Source organism: Strigops habroptila, chromosome 13, assembly GCF_004027225.2.
Source record: "Strigops habroptila isolate Jane chromosome 13, bStrHab1.2.pri, whole genome shotgun sequence".
Lineage (NCBI taxonomy): Eukaryota > Metazoa > Chordata > Aves > Psittaciformes > Psittacidae > Strigops > Strigops habroptila.
Window position 1 is genome coordinate 115,809 of NC_044289.2, and position 7,280 is coordinate 123,088.

At 50.0% G+C, this 7,280-nt stretch overlaps 1 pseudogene; it reads left to right on the forward strand.

Moving 5' to 3' along the window:
* LOC115615363 overlaps positions 1 to 7,280 on the forward strand; it is a 53,998-nt pseudogene that overhangs the window by 17,789 nt on the left and 28,929 nt on the right.

The window sequence follows — 7,280 nt, forward strand, 5'->3', positions numbered from 1 at the left end:
AAAGCAACAGACAACGCAGATATGCCAACTACAAACACAGCAGCTACTCAAACCCTGACCACAACAGACAATGCAACTACTCCAACTTCAAATACCGCAGCTACACCAACCCCAGTGGCAAGCACAGCAGCTACTCAAACCCCAACAGCAACAGACAATGCGGCTACTCCAAGCACCGCAGCTACATCAACCACAGCGACAAGCACAGCAGCTACTCAAACCCCGGCAACAGACACTGCAGCTACTCAAACCCCAGCAACAGATACTGCAGCCACTCCAACCCTAGTGGCAGACACTGCAGCCACTCCAACCACAGTGACGAACACTGCAACTATACCAAATGGCCAATTTGTGACAGTATCTGTTGCCCCTGTAAGCAAAAACAAGCGAGAGACACAAAGAGCAACCCCTGCAGTGAAGAAAGATGAAGACCCAATGCAATTACTACATAGAACAAGATCTGAACAAGAGTTACTACTACGTGGATCAGAGGAAGAGGAAGCAGAAGAAGAGGTGACTTCTTGACCCCGGACCTCAACCGAGCTGCGGAATATGCAAAAAGATTTCACCCATCTTCCAAGGGAGCACATTGTCACCTGGTTGCTCCAATGCTGGGACAATGGGGCCGACGGTCATGAACTAGAAGGTAGGGAAGCCAAGCAGCTGGGATCACTTGCTAGGGAAGGAGGAATCGACAAAGCGATTGCAAGAGAGAAGCAAGCCCTCAGTCTTTGGAGGCGGCTCCTGGCAGCTGTGAAGGAAAGGTTTCCCTACAAAGATGATATTATGAGTCGCTCAGCCAACTGGACCATGATAGAGAAAGGCATCCAATCCCTGAGGGAATCAGCCATTCTAGAGATGATCTATCATAGGCCAGATGCCAGGAACACATCCGTAGATCCAGATGGAGTCGAATGTACACAACCCATGTGGCGGAAACTTACACAGAGTGCACCATCATCATATGCCCACACATTGGCATCGATGACCTGGAATGACAGAGTATCACCAACAGTGGATTACCTGATTTGTCAACTCTGAGAGTTCGAAGACAATCTCACCCCTTCCATCATTTCAGCTGTGGAAAAACTGTCCCAGGAGTTCAAACAATTGAGAGATGATTTATCCGATCTATCCAGCTCCCCATGTGTACCAACCCATGCCTCAACTATTAACAGAAGGCGCCCTACTGCTCGAGAAAGAAAACATAAGAGGTACACGCCACGGGCCACCCTATGGTTTTACCTGTGGGATCACGGAGAAGACATGAGAAAGTGGGATGGAAAACCTACCTCAGTTCTGGAGCAACGGGTGCGTGAAATGAAGAGGAGAACAATGGTCAAGGATGATCCTCCCATGAAAGCTGCTGCTCCAGTTGCTGGTGAGCAGTTTCCCAGATGGAGTGGAAGAGCTGATTTTACTCCAGCTCCTGTGATAAGGAATACTAATCCCTTTCTACAAGACATAAGTGGAGAATTTTATGATCACTATTAGAGGGGCCCTGCCTCCAGCCAGGTGGAGGAGAGGGATAATCGGGTTTACTGGACTGTGTGGATCAGATGGCCTGGCACATCAGTCCCACAGAAGTATAAGGCTCTAGTAGATACCAGTGCACAGTGTACCCTGATGTCATCAGGGTATCAAGGGGTGGAACCCATTTATATTTCTGGAGTGACAGGAGGATCCCAACAGTTAACTATACTGGAAGCTGAAATCAGCCTGACTGGGAGGAAGTGGCAAAAGCACCCCATTGTGACTGGTCCAGGGGCTCCATGCATTCTTGGCATAGACTATCTCAGGAGAGGGTTCTTCAAAGACCCAAAAAGGTATAGATGGGCTTTTGGTATCGCTACCTTGGAGACAGAGGAAATTAAGCAGCTGTCCACCTTACCCGGTCTCTCAGAGGATCCTTCTGTTGTGGGGTTGCTGAAGGTCGAAGAACAACAAGTGCCAATTGCGACCACAACAGTGCACTGGCGGCAATATTGCACCAACCGAGACTCCTTGATTCCCATCCATAAGCTGATCCGTAGACTGGAGAGCCAAGGAGTGATCAGCAGGACCCGCTCACCCTTTAATAGCCCCATATGGCCAGTGCAAAAGTCTAATGGAGAGTGGAGACTAACAGTAGACTATTGTGGCCTGAACGAAGTCACACCACCATTGAGTGCTGCTGTACCAGACATGTTAGAACTTCAATATGAACTGGAGTCAAAGGCAGCCAAGTGGTATGCCACAATTGATATTGCCAATGCATTTTTCTCAATCCCTTTGGCAGCAGAATGCAGGCCACAGTTTGCTTTCACTTGGAGGGGTGTCCGGTACACTTGGAACCGACTGCCCCAGGGGTGGAAACACAGCCCTACCATCTGCCATGGATTGATCCGGACTGCACTGGAACAGGGGCAAGCTCCAGAACACCTGCAATACATTGATGACATCATCGTGTGGGGTGATACAGCAGAAGAAGTTTTTGAGAAAGGGAGGAAGATAATCCACATCCTGCTGAAGGCCGGTTTTGCCATAAAATGGAGTAAAGTCAAGGGACCTGCACAGGAGATTCAATTTTTGGGAATAAAATGGCAAGATGGACGTCGCCAGATCCCCACAGATGTGATCAACAAGATAACAGCAATGTCTCCACCAACTAACAAGAAAGAAACACAAGCTTTCTTAGGTGTTGTGGGGTTCTGGAGAATGCACATCCCAAATTAGTTTGATTGTAAGCCCTCTCTACCACGTGACCCGGAAGAAGAATGATTTCAAATGGGGCCCTGAGCAACAACAAGCCTTTGAACAAATTAAACGAGAAATAGTTCATGCAGTAGCCCTTGGACCAGTCCAGGCTGGGCCAGATGTGAAAAATGTGCTCTATACTGCAGCTGGGGAGAATGGTCCTACCTGGAGCCTCTGGCAGAAAGCTCCAGGGGAGACTCGAGGTCGACCCCTCGGCTTTTGGAGTCGGGGATATAAAGGATCCGAGGCCAGCTATACTCCCACTGAAAAAGAGATACTGGCAGCCTATGAAGGGGCTCGAGCTGCCTCAGAAGTGACTGGAACTGAAGCGCAGCTACTCCCGGCACCCCGGTTGCCTGTGCTGGGCTGGATGTTCAAAGGCAGGGTCTCATCTACACATCATGCAACTGATGCTACATGGAGTAAGTGGGCCGCACTAATTACACAACGAGCTTGAATAGGAAATCCCAGTCGTCCAGGAATTCTAGAAGTCATCATGGACTGGCCAGAGGGCAAAGATTTTGGGATGTCACCAGAAGAGGAGGTGACGCGTGCTGAAGAGGCCCCACCATATAATGAACTGTCAGAGAGTGAAAAGCAATATGCCTTGTTTACTGATGGGTCCTGCTGTATTGTGGGAAAGCATCGGAGATGGAAGGCAGCTGTGTGGAGTCCCCTGAGACAAGTTGCAGAAACTGCTGAAGGAGAGGGTGAATCGAGTCAGTTTGCAGAGGTGACAGCCATCCAGCTGGCCTTGGACATTGCTGAACGAGAAAAATGGCCAGCACTTTATCTCTATACTGACTCATGGATGGTGGCAAATGCCCTGTGGGGGTGCTTGCAGCAATGGAAGCAGAGCAACTGGCAATGCAGAAGTAAACCCATCTGGGCTGCTGCATTGTGGCAAGATATCGCTGCCCAGGTGCAGAACCTGGTGGTGAAGGTACGCCACATAGGTGCTCATGTACCCAAGAGTCGGGCCACTGAGGAACACCAGAACAACCAGCAAGAGGATAAAGCTGCTAAGACTGAAGTGGCTCAGATGGACTTAGATTGGCAACATAAGGGTGAATTATGTTTAGCCCGGTGGGCCCATGACACCTCAGGCCATCAAGGCAGAGATGCAACATATAGATGGGCTCGTGATCGAGGGGTGGACTTAATGATGGACACTATTGCCCAGGTTATTCACGAATGTGAAATGTGCTGCAACTAAGCAAGCCAAATGGTTAAAGCCTCTCTGGTATGGAGGACGATGGCTGAAGTACAAGTATGGGGAGGCCTGGCAGATTGACTATATCACACTCCCACCAACCCACCAAGGCAAGCGCTATGTGTTTACCATGGTGGAAGCAACCACCGGATGGCTGGAAACATACGCTGTGCCCCACGCCACTGCCCGGAACACTGTCCTGGGCCTTGAGAAACAAGTTTTGTGGTGACACAGCACCCCAGAGAGAACTGAGTCAGACAGTGGGACTCATTTCCGGAACAACCTCATAGACACTTGGGCCAAAGAGCATGGCATTGAGTGGGTATACCACATCCCCTACCATGCACCAGCCTCTGCGAAAATCGAACGGTACAATGGGCTGTTAAAAACTACACTGAGAGCAATGGGTGGTGGGACTTTCAAACACTGAGATACACATTTACCAAAAGCCACCTGGTTGGTCAGCACTAGAGGATCTGCCAACAGGGCTGGCCCAGCCCAGTCAGAACTTTTACGTACTGTAGAGGGGGATAAAGTTCCTGTGGTGCACATAAAGAATTTGTTGGGGAAGACAGTCTGGGTTATTCCTGCTTCAGGTAAAGGCAAACCCACTCATGGGGTTGCTTTTGCCCAGGGACCTGGATATACTTGGTGGGTAATGCGGGAAGATGGGGAAGTCTGATGGGTACCTCAAGGGGATTTGATTTTGGGGGAAAACAGCCAATGAACTCAATTGTATGCTGTTGCCTGCTCTATAACACTTTTATAGCCCACAAGCTAGATATCTTCAGGTCGCCAGCAACCAACCCTGACTTCCCTCCGATCATCACCCCAACAAAGAATGAATTTTGAGGAAACCAGATGAGCTCAGCAGTGACCAGACGAGTTTGGCGGTGTCATCAGCAGGCAACGACCCAACACTACACACCGTCCCTCCTGCCCTGGAAGACTATTACAAGAGATGGAACCTGACATCATGGACTGGATGAATTCAGCAATTTTATAGGGATTGGTCCATGGACCAGGGAATGATATCTTTCTCTTTGTGTGTGGGTGTGGGTGTATATATATGTGTATATATGGGACAGGGGCGATGGTGTGTTGAGAGATGTGGGATCTGAGCATGACATGAATGGTATGGAATAAGGGGTGGATACTGTCCTGGGTTCAGCTATAACAGTCATTTTTCTCCTTCTTAGTAGCTGGCGCAGTGCTGTAGTTTTTTTAACTTTCAGCCTGGGAACAACACTGATAACACCGATGTTTTCAGTTGTTGCTAAGTAATGTTTACTCTGACCAAGGATTCTCTCAGTCTCATGCTTTGCCAGGGAGGAGGGGAAGCCGGGAGGAAGCAGAGACAGGACACCTGACCCAATCTAGCCAAAGGGGTATTCCATACCATGGCACGTCATGCCCAGTATGTAAACTGTGGCGAGTTACCTGGAAGGTCCAGATTGCTGCTCGGGTCGGGCTGGGTATCGGTCGACGGGTGGTGAGCAATTGTATCCTCTCCCCTTGTTATTTCACTAATCATTATCATCATTGGTGGTAGCAGTAGTGGTTTTGTATTATACCTTAATTACTGGACTGCTCTTATCTCAACCCGTGGGAGTTACATTCTTCCGATTCTCCTCCCCATCCCTCCGGGAGCGTGGGGAGGAAGAAGAGGGGGAGTGAGTGAGCGGCTGCATGGTTCCGAGTTACCGGCTGGGCTCAAACCGCGACACATGGAGATCACGCGAAATCGACTATTCTTCACAGCGAATACATAGAATCACAGAAGCACAGAATCAAAGAATGGTTAGGGCTGGAAAGGACCTTAGGATCATCTAGTTCCTGCCATGGGCAGGGACGCCTCACACTAGACCGTGTTGCCCAACGTCAAGAAGGCCCCATCCAACCTGGCCTTGCACACTGCCAGGGATGGAGCATTTACCACTTCTTTGGGCAACCTGTTCCAGGGCCTCACCACCCTCACATTAAAGAACTTCTTCCTTGTATGCAACCTGAATTTTCCCTTTGCACATGTGTCTGGCAGGCTGGCATAGTGGCCGCCCATCTGAAATCTCTGTTCTAAAAGTGGATTTCCTCATTGCAGATGTCCCCTGTTTAAGTTTTAACCCATTAGCTCTTGTCCTATCGCTGAAGTCCCTGATGAAGAGTCCCTCTCCAGCATCCTTGTAGCCCTCTTCAGACACTGGAAGCTGCTCTGAGGTCTCCACACAGCTTCTCTTCTCCAGGCTGAACAGCCCCAATGTTCTCAGCCTGTCTCCAGAGCAGAGCTGCTCCAGCGCCTGATCATCCCCATGGCCTCCCCTGGACTTGCTCCAACAGCTCCATGTCCTTCTTATGTTGAGGACACCAGAACTGCACACAGTGCTCCCAGTGGGGTCTCATGAGAGCAGAATAAAGGGGCAGGATCATCTCCATGACCTGCTGGTCACACTCCTCTTGATGCAGGCCAGGATATGGTTACAGCTTTTGCCATGCTGTGCCTGCGCTGTGGGGCTGTGGGACCACATGTGGGGCAGCAGGGCTGGGCCAACACAGGACAGGGAGGGCACTAACAGGGGCCATGAAACCACTGCCAAAAGGTGACCACCTGGAGTTGGTGACTGCAAGAAAAGCCAAGAGCAAGAAGAGCTTCAAGTGCTGTTTGAGAGCCCAAGACTGAGCAAGGAAAGTGCAGGGCTGCTGCTGAATGGGGACAGTGAGCTAATAAACAGCAGAAAACAACGGGGCTGAGGGACTGTGCTGGGTTTGGCTGGGATAAAGTCAATTTTCTTCACAGTAGCTGGTATGGGGCCGTGTTTCAGATTTGTACTGGAAAGAGTGCTGATGGCACAGTGATGTTTTAGTCATGGCTGAGCAGTGCTTACACAGGGTCAGGGACATTTCTGCTTCTCACACCCCCCACCAGTGAGTAGGCTGGGGGTGCACAAGGAGCTGGGGGGGGCAGCCAGGACAGCTGACCCCCTCTGACCCAAGGGATATTCCAGAACACACAGCGTCATGTTCAGCATATAAAGCTGGGGGAAGAAGAAGGAAGGATAGGAAAACAATTGGAGTGAAGGTGTTTGTCTGTCCATGTCACCGTATGCAGGATAGAGCTCTCCTTTGGTTTACCATGCACTGTTATGCATGATAAAGCTTCTCTTTGGTTGGACACCAGGTGCCCACCAAAGCTGGTCTGTCATTCTCCCTCCTCAGCTTTCCTGGCAATGGCTGAGCACCTTCCTGCCAATGGGAAGTAGTGCATGGATTCCTCGCTTTGTTTTGCCTGTGTGTGCAGCTTTTGCTCTACCCAGTAAACTGTCTTTATCTCAATCCA